This window comes from Vombatus ursinus, unplaced genomic scaffold, assembly GCF_900497805.2.
Source record: "Vombatus ursinus unplaced genomic scaffold, bare-nosed wombat genome assembly UNPS02014820.1, whole genome shotgun sequence".
Classification (NCBI taxonomy): domain Eukaryota; kingdom Metazoa; phylum Chordata; class Mammalia; order Diprotodontia; family Vombatidae; genus Vombatus; species Vombatus ursinus.
The window spans coordinates 26845713-26864672 of record NW_020954598.1 but is presented as its reverse complement, the minus strand read 5'-3'; the positions used below and the strand labels follow the sequence as shown (position 1 = coordinate 26864672).

Genomic DNA, 18960 nt, shown 5'->3' with positions numbered 1-18960 from the left:
TGGCTCCAACTTTCCTATGTCATTATAAATTATGCCTTTGCATGCTCTGGTCTCCCTGGGGCTCCTAACACGATGTTCCATCTCCCATCTTCATGCTTTTACCCAGGCTGTTTCCAACGCCTGGGATGCACTCCTTCCTCGCATCTTTCCTTTAACATGCACTCAAACATCACCCCTGCATGAGGCCTTTCCCAGCTCCCCCGGATAGAAATGAACCTTATGGTTAGTAAATGTGTTCATGTCTCCCTCCTAGAGAAGATAAACTCCCAGAGATCTAAGACTGCCTCATTCTGCAAGGTCTGTGGCTCACATTAAGTTCTTAACAAATGTTTGTTGACTGATATGCTACAACTTTTTCTTTTAGGGCAACACAATTACAAAGGGCAGGGGTCACACTTAGTGAGAAAAGCTAGTCAGTCTGCCCGGGATTATCCATCCGGAGAAAACCTGCACAGAAACTGGAACAGAACTGAAGAGACACTGACTGTGCAGATTCGGGAGCTTCCCAGGCATCAACAGCATGGAGCCAGCCGGAGAGGTAATCAAGAAGAGTACAAGTACACAAAGTGAGGTGTTGAAAAGTGCCCTGAAATGTGTAATAACAAAGTGCAAAGTGCTCCTTTTGGGATCTAGAGAAAAATAAAGAATAATATACAAAGTATACTTTGTACACTTAGTGTATGGTGCACTGCCATACTAATAATTTAAGAGAAGGAACCCTAGGAAGCCATCAGAATTCATTTTCCTAGTTTTTCAGTTATTTGGTATGACAGGAACAGCAACTGATGTACTCAATGCATCACTCATAGTATGTATTCACTTGCTGAACTATGCATGGGGCCAATTATTTATTGTGAGGCACCAGTCATGTGGATCCCATATATCCTAAATGGGAAGTTAATAGTTGCAATTTTGTGTCATCTAATAAATAGTTTTCTTTTATCTGCTCTAGCTCACCTCTTTCTAGGTATTCTTGTTGGATATGCAATAGACTGATGTGGCATCATTTTTATCCAGGAAGAATTATTTGCTTGATCGTTGGTACAACCAGCTCTTAAGGAATGGCTGATTCAGGACCCCTGATGTTCTTCCAATTCTCTACCCCTGCCTCAACCCCAGCTAAGTGTTTTTCCCATCCACCACCATGGGGTTTTGGGCTTATGTAAAATGGATAGGACACAGTGAGATGAGGAGAGTTAAGCTATTCAGATCATGGGAATGGTGAAATCTCAGAGCATATTTTAAAAAATAATCTTACTGAAGGTGTCCCCAATCCTTTTTTTTTTTTTTTTTTTTTTGGTGAGGCAGTTGGGGTTAAGTGACTTGCCCAGAGTCACACATTTAGTGAATGTTGTGTCTGAAGCTGGATTTGAACTCAGGTCCTCCTGACTTCAGGACCGGTGCTCTATCCACTGCATCACCCAGCTGCCCACCCCAATCCTTTCTAAAAAAACCTCAGAACAACAGGAGGGAGAAGGCTGACAGCATTGTCCCTTCAGGTAGTCTATATTCCTGCCAAACTGGACTCCTGCTGCTGTGCTCAATGCCTGGAATGTGCTCCCCTGTTCTTCGTCTTTATTTGGAGTCAGAGGATCCAAGTTTGAATTTGACCAGAATGACCTTAGACAAGTTACTTAAACTCTCTTGGACCCATTTTCTTAACCATAAGATGAGGCAGCATGTCAATGGGCAGAGGTTAGGTCTCTGAAACAGGCAGGCAGTCAATAAGCATTTATTAAGCACCTACTATGAGCCAGGTACTATATTAAGCATTTTCAGCAAGATTTATAAACAGGAAGACCCAAGTTCAAGTTGTGCCTGACATGTACTGGTTGTGTGACCTTAAACAACTTCCTCTCTGCCCCCAGGCAATCGTCTTAGCCTGTGGCAGAGCAGGTGCCAACTTGCATTGGTAGGAGCTCCCTAGAGCAATGAACTCATAGGTCAGGTTAAAAAAAATAAAAAGGAAGCGTGGGCAGATAGGTGGCACAGTGGATAGAGCACCATCCCTGAAGTCAGGAGGACATGAGTTCAAATCCGGCCTCAGACACATGATACTTGCTAGCTGTGTGACCCTGGGCAAGTCACTTAACCCCAATTGCCTTGCCAGCAAAAAAAAGGGGGGGGGGAGTGAAGAGGTTCAACTACATGACCTCTGAGGTCCCTTGAGTCCTAAATCTTTAATAATCCTATGAACACGTTCTCCACTTGAATACTGTTTCATGAATCAATGAACAAGCATTTATTAAGTGCCTCTTATGTGCTAGGCATCAGGGATACAGAAATAAAACAGTTCCTGCTGTCAAGGAGCTTACATTCTGGGGAGTGGGGGGACTGGAAAAGTATATACAAAGTAATATAGGAACTGGACCTTTGCTTTCTTTTATCAAGAACTTCTAGATAAGGAAACTCACTCTTACTAATCCAGGTCCATCTTCTCTGCCACTCACAGTCCTAGTAATCTGTTTGGGGTACTGAGAAGGTAAGTGACTTGCCCAGGGTCACTCCTACTTGAATCCAGGTCTCCCTAGTCCTGAGGCCAGCCCTGTAGTCACTAAACCAGGCTGCCCCTGGCACACAGTGGGCACAAGCCAATCTGGAGTCGAGGAAGGGCGCAGCCTGTCCTCCGAGCCCTGGCAGCTTGGGCCCAGCCGTGGGCGCTCAGGGTCGAGAAGCCCAGTCTTCGTGGCTCTGTCTGTCCAAACCCACCTTGATTCCTAACGGCCTTTTTTCTCGAGGCATCACCATCCTTCTAGTTAACACTCGTGTCATCTTTGACTTCTTAATAACGCTGAGATTCTCTCTAAATATCCGGTCAGTTGCCAAGTCATGTTGATCCCCAATTCTTATCTCCTGTCAGCATCTTTCTGTCCACTCACGCAGCCAGCGCCCAAGTTCACGCTCACCTCTTGCAATACCTTCCTTGGTGGTCTCAATGTCTTAAGTTTCTCCCTCCGCCAATCCACCCTCAACAGAGATGCCAAGCTGAGAGTCCTAAAACACAGGTCTGACAACACAACTTCCTTTCTCAAAAAATTTTAGTTGCTCCTTATTTCCTTGAGGATAAAATACAATCTACCTTGTTGGGCATTTAAAGCTCTTCACAATTTGGCTCCAATCTATCTTTACAGATTTATTTCCCATTACTCCTCTTCCCAAATTTTATATTCCAGTCAAAAAGGACTATTTGTCATTCCCTCCAAACAATGGTATGCTGATCAAAGACCAACCAACTTGCCTGGGAAAAACATAACAACAAAAACAGAACTGTACTGCCGACACACATTTTTCATTAACATTTTCTCCATTTATTTTCTTAAGTCTAAGCAATCATCAGAGTCTTGATTTGTAGTGTTTGCTGATTTCCCAAGTGCATGTGCTCACACTGAAAATTTAACATCAAGAGAGCAGTTCTAGTGGGCTGTAGCACAGCCCTGTCTTCACTAACAGTCTCTGTCCTCCATACCTTTTACATAGGTTGTGCCCTACACCAGCTCTCATTTCTCATTTTCACCTCCTGGATTCTCCAGCTCCATTCAGGGCTCTGCTCAAGTGTTATCACCTCCAAGCAGCTATTAGCAATACCCCTGCTGAAATGACTTCATGTTCACCTCGTATGATTTAAAATGTACTTATCTGTGTATGTGTTCTTTTCCCCAAATAAATCAACAAGTACCTAAAGTGCTTAATAAAAAGGAATTAAGTAGCTCATCTCAAATGATCCTGCCACCTCAAAGCCAAACAAAGGGAAAGCCTCAAACAGAATCAAAAGGAACCATAGGCATTCCCAACCTCAAATCCACCAATTTGAATGTCACCTCCAAAGACTCAGATCACGACCTATCCACGCCTGCTCATGCCATGGGGTCCTTGTCCATGTTCTCTCATATTTGCCACGGGAAGTCCACTTGACAATTCCTTGCTGTCTCTTGACATCATGAGGGTATCAGTGGAGTACTCAGGCTGTTCACCTGACAGCTTTTGCTCTCACCATGTGACAGCCTCATGCTTTTTCCTGTCATGTATTTCCCTGATGACATCCATTACTTCTGTCTTCAAAGTTCTTATTATTTCTTACAATATGCACCTCTTCGATGCAGTTGATGGACTGCCTGTCTTCAATCCCTGTGGAGATGTTCTCATAGAAGTTTTAAAGGGACAGGGAGCAGACCTGTAATTTCATTGGTAGAGGGAACTCACTGGTGAGGAAACTATCTACCAATGTAGCATAAGCTGCGCCTTCGCTCAACTTACTAATGAAGGAAAAAGCATTTATTTAGCTCGTACTCTGCACAAAGCATATGAAGTCTTAAGAGAGTTGCCTAGAGAAAGGTGTAAGTGACTTGCTCAGGTCACACAGCCAGTTTGTGTCAGAGGCAGGCAGGTCTTACTAGCTCTGAGGCCACCCACTACTCCTTGCTGCCTCTATATAAACGTTTTATATTGATGACAAAGTAGGAATAAAAACGAACATTTGTTAATGCTTTGTCACCTTTCCTCAATATTACTTTAATGCTGACAATCGTGTCACTTCCAGAATAGATCTTCGCTATGTACACTGGATTAAACCTGGATGCCTGTCCCACTGCTGCTGTCATTGGTGCTATTTCTACCTCCTCTGTAAGCACATGCAGGTCCAGGATGTTCTGGAGTCCATGTACAGTGGCTCTATCGTGCTTGACGGGGAAGTTATAAAAATCATCGTCAATCCTTCCCCAGCTTTTGGCCCTGCTTGTCCTCCCATTCTCATCCTTTAAGCCTTCAAGATAACCCCAATTAGGTCTCCTTCCTAAGCTTATTTTTTAAGAGGGTGGTTTTACTCTCCACTGCTTATTTTTGCTTTATGACATGATACTCCTCATAATCTTCCACCATCCCTCTTTGGAAGAATCTACAAATTTATTTTCCAACCCGGTGTTGCCTTCGACAGCCATCTCTCTGCCTGGCAAGAAGGTTGTGCTACTGATGGAGACGCTCTTTAGGTCTCTGTTACATAAACTGTTTTACAGTCAGTTATGATTCTTATTAAAATTGTCACAATAATGTCATTCCTATTTATTTGTCATGATCAATAACTGTTAATTACATGTCATATTTTCCTAATTAACACTTTTTCTTCCATGTTTCTGCTAATTCTGATCTTTGCTCTAACAAGTCAGTGGTATGCTTGTCCACAAATCCCCAATTCAGGGCTAATTCTCATATCAATACAAAGTCATTTCAGATATCATTTTTTTTGTGTGATGTTACTCAGTGCTTGTCATATTCATCACCTCCTGGTTCCTTTTATAAGTTTTCAAAGAAGGTATTCAGGATAGAGGTGTAAGGCTTCTGTATAATCTGCAAGTCTTTTTCCTTTCTCATTCCTTATTCCATATTCGTGCAGGAATTAGGAGGCCAAAGACCTACACTGACTAAATGTCCTTAGTGCCCAACAAGTTCAAACCACCAACTGTTTAGCTATCCTAGTTGGAACCAAATTTTTTAATCCCCAAATAGCAAACTATGGCTTCGGCATTCTCATCCACATAACATAAAAGCAAAAATCAACAAATAGGATATTGTTAACATTAAACTTTTCACAATGGAGAAAGGTCTTTTTGTATAGCATTAGAAAGCTGGATAATTGCAGGGAAGCCATCAGTGTGCTATACTAGTCAGAATATTGGACTTGAAATCGAGATCTGTTCTCACACCTCTGATAGTGTCCATGGACAAGTCACTTAACCTGTAAATCCTTTACAGCTGTCAGTTATTATTAATGTATGGTAGGCTTTCCTAAGCCTTCAGTCTGCCTTTTTTACCTCCTTAAATTTTTTTTTTACTAGTGCTTTTATTTTTATATCATTGTCATTTCCCAAGATCTCTTCCCTCCAAAGAATTCTCCCCTGTGAAAAAGCATAGCTAATTAAAACCAAGGCACTGGTCCTGTACTGACAATGTATGCCTCATTTATTATTCACAAACTCTACTATGAGAGGAATGCTTACCTATGAGTCTTTATGCCTTTCAAAATTGTTTTTACAGTACTGTGGACATTGTATAAATTGTTCTAATTATTTCACTCTGCAGCAGTTCATACAAGTCTCCCTATATATTTTTTTGAATTCTTTATATCTATTTCTTATAGTACATTGCCATATGTTTTCATAACTTTCTGGAATAAAAATCTTCTACCCCATCCAAAGAGAAAAGAAAGACACAGAGATACAATTCTGTTCAGGAGAAAAAAGGCAAAGAGACTAATATGGATACTCAGTTACCTCATGGACCAAGATTATTTTCAAAGATGTGCAAACAAAGGCAGTTAACAGAGGATGAATATACTATAAAAGCATGATATGGTTCCATAAGAATTGCAGTAGCTGTGTTAAATAAAGCTAAGTCAGAATTGGGAGAAAGCAAGCTAAGGACAAAAAGGATTTTTAAAAAATAGCTACGTGGGGTAAAGGTGAAGAAGCACAGAGCTCCTATTTGGGGTGGAAGGGATGATGATAATGTATACTGGACAGAAGGCAGAGATGTTCCACTCTTACGTTTCTTGTTTCCTCTGCTGAGAATGATTATTGGACTGCAAAAGACAGAACAACAAAGGAATCTTCATAGTTTATAAGCCAATGAGTTTGATTTGATTCTAAAATGCTAAAAGAAAAATTAGTAAAAATGGAAGTAGTGATTACCAAGAGCCAGAATGGCTTCATCAAGAACAGGTCAGGCTAGATTCGTGTAATTTCCTTTTTGACCATTACTCAGCCTGATAAGAAGTGAAATAAGGAGGTGGGTAGAGAGCTGGCCCCCAAACCAGGAAGACACAGGGTCAGTCCCGCCTCTAACACATACAGGCCATGTGACTTTGGGCTAGTCTCTGAACTTCTCAGTCTGAGGCACCTATAGAGGAGTTACAAAGGAGGTGCCAACCTGTATAGGTAGGAGTTTTCTTATCTGGGAACTCCCTCTATCAATGAAATCACAGGTCCAGGTGCTAAATCAGAGTAATGCAGTAAATATGTTACTTCAAAGTACTTGCCAAAGTCTTTCATTTTATCCTCATGGAAAAGATGGAGATGTCCCTTCCCTGACAGTATGATTTCAAGTTTTTCCTCAACCCTAACTCCTCTGTTAAACATTTATTAGACTCCGACTATATTCAGACAAACTGTTATAGAAAAAAATGAGGAATGCAGACGCTTTCTGCTTCCTCCTACACCCCAATCAAGGGAGATCAGGGAAGGATTCATGGAAGAGGCAACATCTAAGCTGATCCTTGAAGAAAAGATCTTTACCGGTGAAGATGAGGAGAGGATGTTCTCTAGGGATAGGGAACAATCAGGGCAGATGCAAGAAGGCATAGATCTACAATGATCAGACCAGTCTGACTAGAACAGAGTTTGAAGGGTAATAGAACAAAGTAAAACTGCAAAGGCAAGCTGAAGTCAGACTATGGAGGACTTCAAATGCCAAGCCAAGGAACTTGTATTTTGCCCTATAAGCAAGAAGTGCACTGAAAGGTATTTCAGCAAGAGTGGCTATCTTCCCATTTGCCTAAAATTCCTTTAACAAGAGACAAAGGCTTAAAATGGAAGTGGCCTAAGACAGGCTTTGCCTGATTTAATGATTTTTTTCCCAGGGCAAATCCTATCAAATTCAACTGTATGCAAATAGAAGCTCCTGTGAGCCTAGCAATCTCATTTTAAATATGTCTTATTTGATTAAGACTAATTGGGTTAGTTTCCCATGTACTTGGATATTAGCTAGGGGGTTTGACAGACAACAGACACAATCCTTCCAGCCACAAAAAGGGCATTTCTCTATTGAAAATTATTAAATTATATTTTTGGTTTATATAAATTTTCTGTGTTTAATATGAATAAAAAATAAAATTCAGTTTCTGGAGATGCAAATTTAAGAACCAGATCTATTCATCAAAATATTCCAAAAACTCTAGCTAGAAACATCTAATCACTTTTACTTATTTCTGACTAGTTATATTCTCTCTCTCAATTATTGCTCTCTTGAAGGGAGTGATTATGCTCATTTCTATGCCATTCCAATTGGTCCATATTAATTTAAACTGGAGACACTTCATTTCCACTGATCTTTGTCCAACTCATCTTTTCACCTTGTTTTTATTATCCATATAATCTCTGCCTTTAAGGAACTTACAATCTAGTTGAGATGAAAACAATGAGTCAGTAAGAAAATAATACAAGACACCATATAATTACTAACTGGAGTTCCTGGCCTGTTTGGTGTAATAGGAAAGAATAGGAGGTGTAAATCTTGGTAAGCTCAGAGTACATGGGGCACACTTCATGGGACTTCTAATAAAAAAAATCAAAGAAAGGGAGAGAGAAGAGGTGAGGGCATTTGGGGAAGCAGCATTAGCAAAGGCTCAGAAGTAGGAATGCGTATAGTATCTGGGGAGGACAGTGAAGAGACTGGACTGGATGGATTGGAGGAATCAGTTTGGGGAAGAGTAGAAGATAAGGGTGGATAGGTTAAGTGAGGCCAGATAGTGGAAGGCCTGCTAACTTGAACTTGGGGTACACAGAGACCAACAATTACATTCAAAAGTTTCTCCCCAGGGTGGATTCTCTGATGTCGGATAAAATTTGAGTTCCGAATAAAGACTTTTCCACATTCCTTACATTCATAAGGTTTCTCTCTAGAATGGAATCTCTGATGATGGCTCAAATCTGAATTCTTGCTGAAGCCTTTCCCACACTCCTTACATTCATTGGATTTCCCCCAAGAGTGGATTCTCTGGTGCCTATTTAAACTTGCTTTCTGTTTAAATGATTTCTCACATTCTTTACATTGATAAAATTTCTCCCCAATGTGAATTCTCTGATGCTGAACAAGGTGTGAGTTCCGAATGAAGCCTTTCCCACACTCCTTACATTCAAAAGGTTTCTCTCCAGTATGTAGTGCCTGATGATGAATAAGCTGTGAGTTCAGACTGAAAGCCTTCCCACATTCTTTACATTCAAAAGGCTTCTCCCCAGTGTGGATTCGCTGATGCCTTACAAAGGTTATTTTTTGAATGAAGGCTTTTCCACATTCCTTACATTGGAAAGGTTTCTCTCCAGTGTGGATTCTCTGATGCTGAATGAGTGTTGAATTAAAGCTAAAGGATTTCCCACATTCCTTACATTCATAGGGTTTCTCTCCAGTGTGAATTCTTTGATGTGCAGTACAATGTGAACTACAACTGAAAGCTTTCCCACATTCTTTGCATTTAAAGGGTTTTTCCCCAGTATGGATTCTCTGATGCTGAACAAGTGTTGAATTAAAGCTGAAGGCTTTTCCACATTCCTTACATTCATAAGGCTTCTCTACAGAGTGAATTCTCTGATGTTGAAAGAAATCTGAACTCTGATAGAAAAGTTTGCCACATTCATCACACTGATAGGATACAGGTCCTCTAGGAACTTTCTGATGCATTGGAAGATGTGAGACTACACTAACATTTTCTCTTAATTTGTTATATGTCCTTCCCATTTCTTCATCTTTAACTGTCATTTTCATGAAATCTCCCTCTTCTCTTCTCATTCCATCTTCTTTGGGATTTCTTTGCTGCTTCTCAAGCTTATCCTTTAGTAAATTAATTCCTTTAAAGTTGCGAACTCGAGGAATATTCACCTGGATTCCTACTGACACCATGTGTGAATTTCTTCTATCAGATACTTTCTGCTTTGGAGTCAAAGCTTCATTCTTAGTCCTGGTCTCACCATCTGGGAGAAGAAAATATGGACATCATCTGTTAGTTACCTTGACTGTAGATTATTAAGTATCACATGTGGCTGCACTTAATAATGAACATCATTGTGTATATTAATAGAGAGAATCAGCAACCACTAACCCTAAGAATAGGCCAAAAGGAAAACAGGAAAATAAAGGAGTGGGCCTCATTAGAGATGGGAAGGGATAGAGAATGTTAGGAGAGGTACAGAAGTAACAGAGTAACACCAACTGACAATGTTGAAGGGACATAAAATACAAAGCAAAGTTCCTGCCCTCAAGTAACTTACAATCAATTTGGTACATTAGGTCCAACACATACAAGTTAGGAAAACACAGTAACAGAAAAGAGAACATGGATCAGTTTCATTATCCCACAGTAGCTTAGCTATGTGAAAGGCTTGAAAGGAAGCCAGGTTTATTCCAGCGGAATTCTGAGGTTAAAGGTCCTAGACTAATTTGGTTGATGTGATTTGCCTCCTTGAGGTTAGATTTCTAGAATGATTTTCTTCTTAATTGTCAGATTTATTGGAGAGTTTTTAAAGGAAACTTTTTTGGGAAAACTTTACTTATGGAAGACTTACTTGTATCTTCACTTACCATTACAGGTGCTCTGCAAACCCTCTTTGTTCAAACACTCCTGAACATTAACACCCCCTGATTCTTCTTGTTCCAGCTGAGAGATCACAGCAGGTTTCAGAAATGGACACCCTGCCCAAGGCCAAAAGACAAACAAGACCTTATTGGATGCTTGTAGGCTGTAGAGCTGAAAGGGACCTTACAGATCACTTAATCCAAACTCCTCATTCTAAAAGTGAGGAAGTTGCATCATAGAGACACTAAATAATTTACTCAAGGTCACAGTAAAAGAGCCAGGATTTGAACTCAGATGTTTTGACTTCAAGTCCAGGGTTCTGGTTCAATAATCTCAACTACAGTATAAGAAAGAGTAGAATTCAGTAAAGAAATATAAATTATGGGAAAGATGAGGCGATTCACCTTCACAAGCAAGCATGGTAAATAATAGAAATTGAGTAGAGATGTTAACAGGATAAGGGAAGTAAAGGTTTATGATTGTAAAACAAAAAGTAGAAAACAAAAATGTGGAACATAGCAGTCCCATTACTCCACATTATACTGGGTTAAAGGATCACATGCTTTGTTAATACAAAGACATAGGCAGAGCAGGGGAGGAAACGGTAGGCTCTTTGTGCACTCACCTGTATAACAAGTGCCCTCTCTGTCTAGTGGTCCCTGTGGATCCAGGACCCAGGGATCTCCTCCTTGCTCTAGCTGGGAGATTACAGCAGGTTTAGGAAATAGAAATGCTGCTTGAAGGGAAGAAAAGGGGACAAGATGGTGAATGATATCATACAGAGTTATCCCTGAATCTGCAGAAGGAAGACGGGAAAAGAAGGGAAATAACATAGGGAGGCCACAAGGAAGCCTAGCCGACCCAGGAAAAAGGGCTTAGGACTATGCTCCTAATATTGTGGAGTAGGTTGTGCTATTTGAGATTTTGCTTAAGGGGAATACTTAGGATTTTGGCCTCTCCTGAAAACAGAAAATTCTCACACTGGGCAAGTGTGCATCAGGGTCCAGGAGAGATTGTTTGATTCAAAAGAAAGAAGTCAGGATCTCTTCCAGACAGCTCGGAAGACGGGGAAGGTGAGGATTTTGGTTGGTATTGGGATGTTGCTCATTTGAAATTAACTTTGAATAGATCACTGGGAAAATTCACTAGAGAAGCAGCAAAAAAGTCTCAATTGAGAGCCAAAGGGTCCTTGTCCAGAAAATAATTGAAGTTAGAGGATATGATTCTTGAGACTCTAGTTAACCTGAATATTAACAAAAACCTTAAAACCTCTAACTAGAAAGCCAAGAAAACCTAAAGGGCAAATAATGTATCTAGGCAAAACAGAAGTACTTACCCAGGGAGATCAGAGTTCCATAATTCTCCAGCATCACATCTCTGTAGAGGGCCCTCTGAGCTGGGGCCAGGCTTTCCCATTCCTTCTGAGTAAAGTACACAGCCACATCCTCAAATGTCACCAATTCCTGCAACAAGATGATCCTGCTGTTTCTGAGACAATTCTAACACTCAGTTCCAGCGAGGAAGCCGGGGTGGGGAGAGTTAGCACTGTGTTGTCTTGGGAGAGATGACATGCTGGTATATATAACTCTGAGTGATTATGGGAGATGAGCGCAGAGCAGGGGAAGGAAAAACAGAAAGGATACTCACAGAGGAGGACTCAGTAAGTGTTCCCATTCAAACAGGCAATTTGTACTTTAATTTATCACCAGAGGAACTTCCATAGGCTTGCACATTTCTCACAGACATCATATTTAGAGATTTAGAGTTGGGATCAGGCTATGTGTACAAGGGAATTTGGGCACAATCCATTCATCTGTATTTATATTTTTTATTCTGTGTACCAGATCTACTTCCCCTTCTTAAACATGTTAAATATGCTACCACTTCTTTCCAGATTGCTTTCATTCCTTTCTCCACATCTACCATTCTGGGAACAATCCTTTGGGCCCAGCTACCTCCACCCAAAACTCATTTTCATATAGTCCAGATTTAACCCCTTCTGACTGTGCCCATCAGAACCCCAATTCCTTGGTGGGTAAAGTCCTTTGGATACAGCATGTAACCCCATGACATAATTTTTCATGTTGCCCCTTCTTGTAGGACATAAATTTTACCACTTCCCCCAGTCCAATGAGAGAGAGGGGCTTTTTCATCAATCCCCAATGCTACTGAAAGTTTGTAAAAGTACCAATCTATTCCTACTTATCAAAGTCTATGCTATCTACATCTCTCATTTTCTCTAAATCATCGCTGGTATTATTTATTACTTCCCAGGACCCATCTTCACTCCTGAGTAGAAAAAACATTCCTCCTCTTCAGCATTATTCTCAAAACAGGACTTGTCTTTTTCTTTCATCTATAGTCTGTCCCTTCCTTTAGGCTCCTTCCTATATGACTTCAAACATTAACAGGAGTCAGTATAGTATAGCAGAAATAACACTGAAATTGGAGTCAGATGACCTGGGTTTTAATTCTAGCTCTTCTCCTTATCAGCTAGACCATGGACAAATCACTTCATTTCAACCCTAGAAAATATTATCACTTCTTTCCCTTCCACTCCTTTCTTAACCTTCTACCCCTTTACTGAAATTTCTTCTTCACAAGGGAACCAAGAAGCTCGTTTAGCCAAATCCAAAAGATCTAGTCTTCAGAATTCTGATCTTGTTCAGAATTTGATATGGTTAGTTAAAACTATTCTTAAAACTCTCTCCAAGTTTCCACCTTGCTCCAAAACCATCAGTGGATTCCCTCTGCCTACCAAATAAAAGGCAAACTCAGTCTGCTATTTAAGACCTCTGCTATATGGCTCCAACCAGCTCTTCCAGCCATAGTTCATGGTATTCCCCTTATCCCACTCTGTTCGAGCTCCTGACTGTTTCCTAGACTCATCTTGCCTTCTGTTTTTGCACATACCATCTCCCATGCTTAGAACTGACTGTTTTCCTAAATGGTTTTCTTACCTCAGCCCCTTCTCCCTTTAATCAATACTGTTTGTTCATGTTCTTCTCCTCAAAAACTTTAATAGTTTCCTGTGGCCTTCAGAATCCAGTCCAAAATCTTTAGCCTGGCATTCAAGGCTTTCCATAACCAACTGCCTTCCTAACTGGCCATCTCTCACAACATTTCCCTCTGAAAATACTCCAGCCCAACTGGAATACTCACTGTCCTCTGTTTGTGTCTTATGCTGTTCCATAATTTTTTATTCTTTCCTAATGTCCTTACCCTCTTCCCCATCTGTGCCTGTTGAAATACTACCTATCTTTCAAGACCACATAGTGAGGCACAGGGCAGGGATGCTGAGCATCTATAGAAGCAGTGATTAAATGGAGGGATGTTCCGGTGATCTCAGCAGGAAGCTGATTTTCTTTTTTTTTCTTTTGGCTAGGCAATGGGGTTAAGTGACTTGCCCAAGGTCACACAGCTAGTAAATGTTATGTGTCTGAGGAGGGATTTGAATTCAGGTCCTCCTGAATCCAGGGCTAGTGCTCTATCCACTGCGCCACCTAGCTGTAACCCCAGGAAGCTGATTTTCTTACATGGAGCAGCAATTCATTTATCAAGGAACTGTAAGCATGAGAGCAAATGATGAATTATCTCTACTTAGAAATAATGGTTTATACTTAGTTTAACTTTTGTTAATAATGTCTTCTTTTTTTATTTTTAAAAATTTTTATCTATTTTCTTTTTAATTTATGGAATAAAACAAGAATTTCCATAACATGGTATAATAAAAAAATATGACTGTACATGACCCTGCAAAGCTATTATGTACAACTTTTAAAATATATAATAAAGTTATCATGTAAATTTTTTCCCCTTTCTTTGACTGTTCCCAAAATGGTAGATTTGGAGAAAGGAATGAAAGCAATTTGGGAAGGAAAAAACTTCTTTCTCCAATTTGTGTTTGCTCTGTGCAGCTTTATGTGTAAAGTTATTCACTCAGAGGTAACAGATGAAAAAACTCACTCTTTTTAGATTCAGAAAGTCTGAATCAGGGCTGCTCTGCTAGTAATTAGCTGTGTGGACTCTGACAAATCATAAACTCTCTAAACCCAAGTTTACTCATCTGTAAAATGAAGATGATAATACCTGACTTACCTAGCCTTTGGACTACTATCTTTGATTCTTCTTCTGTTTGTCTGACCCCTCTTTGGTCTTTGCTGAAGCATCATCCATACAATGCCCTCAAACTCTGGGCATATTCCAAGGCTCCTTCCTTGACCCTCTCTTTTCTCTCATTATGCTCTCTCAGGTCATAACTTCATCAGCTCCTATAGGTTAAATTATTATATCTATACAGATGACTTGAAGATATTTATATATATGTATGTATGTATGTATGTGTATATATATGTGTGTGTATGTATTATATATATATATGTGTATATATATATGTTTGTATATAGTCTCTCCTCATGCATCCAGCTGTGCACCTCCAACTTCTAATGGTCATTTGGAGCTGGACGTCCCTGAGGCATCTCAAATTTAACCCACCACACTTCCAAACTTCTTTGAAGGTCACCACTATCTTTTAGTCCCCCAGATTGATAACCCAGGTGTGACACTCACCCCCTCACTCTCTCTAACCCCACGGAACCACTTAGTTGCCAAGTTTTGTTGATTCTGCCTTCACAACACCTCTCCCATCCTCCTCTTTCTCCAGGCTCACACAACTATCACCCCAGTTCAGGCCACTAACACCTCTCACCTGGCCTACTGCAATGGTCTCCTAATTGGTATTCCTGCCTCAAGTCTCTACCCCATCCAGTCTATTCACCACTCAGTTGCCAAAGAGCTAAAGCACAGGTCTGACCGCGTCACTCCCTCATTCAAACTTCAACGGCTCTCTGTTGCCCCCCGGCTCAAATAAAGCTCCTGTCTGGCTATTAAAGCCCTTCACAGCTTGGTCTCAACCTATCTTTCCGCATTATTCCCTTCCTGTACTCTATAATCCAGCCAAACGGCTTCTCTTGCTGCTCCTCACACACATGACCCTCCATCTCTGGAATCCACGCTTCTGCACCAACGTTCCCCTGGGCCTAGAATGCATTCCAATCACCAAATCTCTGCTCCTTAGAAAGTCTCGTTTTCTTCAAAACTCTGCTCAAGCATCACCTTCCACATGAAGCCTTTCCTAACCCATCTCCAATTTGGCAATTAATGCCTTCCACCCATAAATTTGCCTTGTATTTTGTATATACTAATTTGGGCCTCTCCCCCTATGTTATCTCCCTCAACTGAACGTAAGCTCCTTGAGTTGAGGAAGTGTTTCATCATAGTCCTTGTATTCCCAGAGCCTGGCACAGCACCCACCATATTGTAGACACTTAAATAATAACTGATTTTTGTGGTAACACTCAAATGAGATTTTACATATACTTTATACACAATATTACTAATAGTAATAATGAGTATTAAAGGCTGCTGAGACCTGTATTTACTAAACACCTCAACTCCTCAAATCTAGGAGCTTAAAAGTCAAGTTTAGAATTATTTAAGAATTCTACCAGTGTAAAAAGAAAAAAGCAACAGTGGTAATGACTTATGGTAATGACTCCATTAAAAAAAAAATAAAACATCCCTGAATATTACAATCATGATTCCCTGGCTGCATCTTGGAGTTATCCAGACCATTCTGCTGTGTAAGCTAGTTGATACAGGCCAGGCTTTTCAATCATTTCATCATTCACTCAATAAATATTTGGACACCTTGTATTATCCAGGAACTGTTCTACTGATATGCTTATTCAACAGCAGAGCTACTCCCTTCAAATCATCAAATTACACTCAGGCATGAAGATGAATGTCCCAATTCAGACAATCTACGTATTTTTCATATTCAGTTCATGCCTCATTCCAATCTATCAGCTATAGGATATTAACCTTTACTTTCGATTTCCAGGGACAATTTGTATTCTAATTGGGCCTATGCTCTCTGGCCACATACACCTCTCAGCTTTCGTATGTGTACTCTCCAAGAGTAAGCTAGGTGACTAGGGAAACAGCTCCAATTCAAGTATAGGACTCATCAGTAAGTATGTCCATGGACCTTGTACCAATTTATCTGAAATCTGGTCTATTTATAGAAGGACAAAAGTAAATTATCGCTCACCTGGGGTTCAGCTAGCAGATTTATAGCAGTCATCATGGGACCTTTTGTGTTTACTCCCCTCTCAAGGAAGGGCAAGAAGAACTTCAGGATCTGATGGAGGAAAGGAGAAAGAACCATGAGTAAAATCAATTCTACAATACAGCTTATCCACACGGTAACCTATACCCTACCTATGGGCAATAACCGATTTTTTCTGAAACTAGTATGTAAAATATATTTGTGTGTTTCCCACGCCATGGCACAATCCTAGGAACAATGGGTTGAGACAGCTGGTAGATATAGGAATGGCCCAGGATGAAGAGAAAAAGCCAAGACCATTCCACCTAACATTCAAGGACTTCCACAACCACTTGTCTGGCTTTCACTCATACTATTCCTCTCTATGAAATAACAAAAAATGAAACAGAAACAGTCCTTGCCTTCAAGGAAATTATATTCTACTGGGAGAAACAAAATCTATACAATATAAATACAATGTAATTCCCAGGAAGGAAGGAACTAGATAGGACTCACGTTGGAGGCAATTTGAGCTGGGCCTTGGATTCTTGAAGGCAAAGGTGAGAAGGGAGCCCTTCCCTCCCCATGCATTCCAGACACAGGGTATGGCCAGTGCAAAGGAGATAAAATGTTGGGTCTCATTTGTAAAATGAGAGGGTTAGACTTGATGACTTCTTAAGTTAGTCATTCAGAACCATGAAGGATCCCAGAGAGAAGGTGTTCTGGAGAGAGTGATTTGGTGTTAAATACTGGAGAAAGGTCAAGAAGGATGAGGAAGGAGAAAAGGAATCAGTTGACAATTTAACAGTTCTAAGATCACAGATTTGGAACAAGAGGGGTCTTTAGAGGCATATGGTGTTGTTCAGTCATGCTCAATTCTTCATGACCCCATTTGAGGTTTTCTTGGCAAAGATACTGGAGTGATTTGCCATTTCCTTCTCCATCTCATTTTACAGATGAGGAGACTGAGGCAAACAGGGGTAAGTGACTTGCCCAGGGTCACACAGTAAGTATCTGAGGCCAGATTTGAACTCAGGAAGATGAGTCTTCCTGATTCCAAGCCCAGTGCTCTACACACTGAGCCACCTAGCTGCCCCTTAGAGGCACATAATAGGGGCTTAATAAATGTTGGTTGAATGACTGATTTAAGAGGTCATCAAGTCTAATCCTCTCATTTTACAAATGAAACCCAAAAAGGTTATAAGGGATTTTCCCAAGATCACTTGGGTTTTAAGTAACAGCCAGGATTCAATCAAACCAAGGTCTTGTGACCCCCAAATTCATAAATTGTCTCCATTGCACAGAATTCAGATAAATCTACTTGAGAAGCCAATTTAATTAATCAACAATCAATTAAGCAGTATTTATTAAGCATGTTCTAGATGCTAGGCAGTGAAGGATACAAGCACAAAGAACAAAACAATCCCCACCAGCCTGGATAATTCTGCCAGGCCGCTCCACAGGGATCTCCAGAAGGCACAGTGGAGCTGTCCTTCACCTGGGGTGCTGCTACCAGAGCAGGGAACCTGTCCCCAAAGCGTGACATCACTCCCTACACCACCCAGGGGCAGGTGCGGGATGAAGCCAAAGGAGGGGTGTCCCCCTTCCGGGCCGCTCCTCCTCCTCCCCCGAAACTAGGAATCAGCTAGGGGGTGGAGAGGGGAAGAGGGGGGGGAGGGGAAGGAGAGGGGGGGAGGGCAGGTTACCAGCTCCTCCCGGCAGCCCCCGGAACAGCTCCTCCCCTTCTCGGTCCTGTCCGGTCTCGTCTAGTCGGGGGCCCCACGGGGGTCAGGCGGCGGCTCCTCGGCTCCTCCCCCGACCCGCGGTCGCCCTGGACGCACTCACCGAGATCGAACGTCAGTCCCGGAGGCAGGGAGACGGACGCCTCGCTGCTCGGAGGGGCGCAGCCCCAGCTCTCCTCCCAGACCCCTGGTTCCCCAGCAGCTAGGTACGACGATGGCGAGAACGGAAGTGCGTCACCAGGCAGCGGTGGGCTCCCTCCCACGGTGTGCCCTCGCTGGGAAAGGACAAAAGGGCTTTTGGAAGGTCGGGAATTAGCTGAGCTACTCCTTCAGAGCCCGCGGAGGCCGAGAGAGGACCCCTAAGCAAGATGTCCTGGCAGGGGAGTGGAAGATTGGCTTCGGAAAGGGGAGAGTTGTCCCATTGGATGGGACGATCGGGGGCGGGGCTAGTCTGGGCAATGACTAGCCGAGTTTGTGGAAAGGGCGGAAATGACCGCAGAAAACATCAGTGTTCCACGTGGTTCCGCCCTCGGTTTCATTGCCCTCGAGGCTTTCTTGACAGCTTAGAAACTGTTGCAGCTTGAAAGAATCTTCGAGATCATCTGGTTCAGCGCTTATATTACTTCCTTTCACATTTTAGTGTTGCAGCCAAATAGGACTACTTTCTACTCCCTAATATGTACTGAATTTTTGCCTCAGTGCACACTATTCCCTATTCTGGAATATCATCCATTCAGTAAAGCAATTCAACAAGCATTTACTAAGCACCTGTA

General features: G+C 41.5%; 1 pseudogene; it reads right to left on the bottom strand.

Moving 5' to 3' along the window:
• Positions 1-7881: 7881 nt before the first annotated feature.
• LOC114024103 overlaps positions 7882-18960 on the bottom strand; it is a 54945-nt pseudogene continuing 43866 nt past the window's right edge.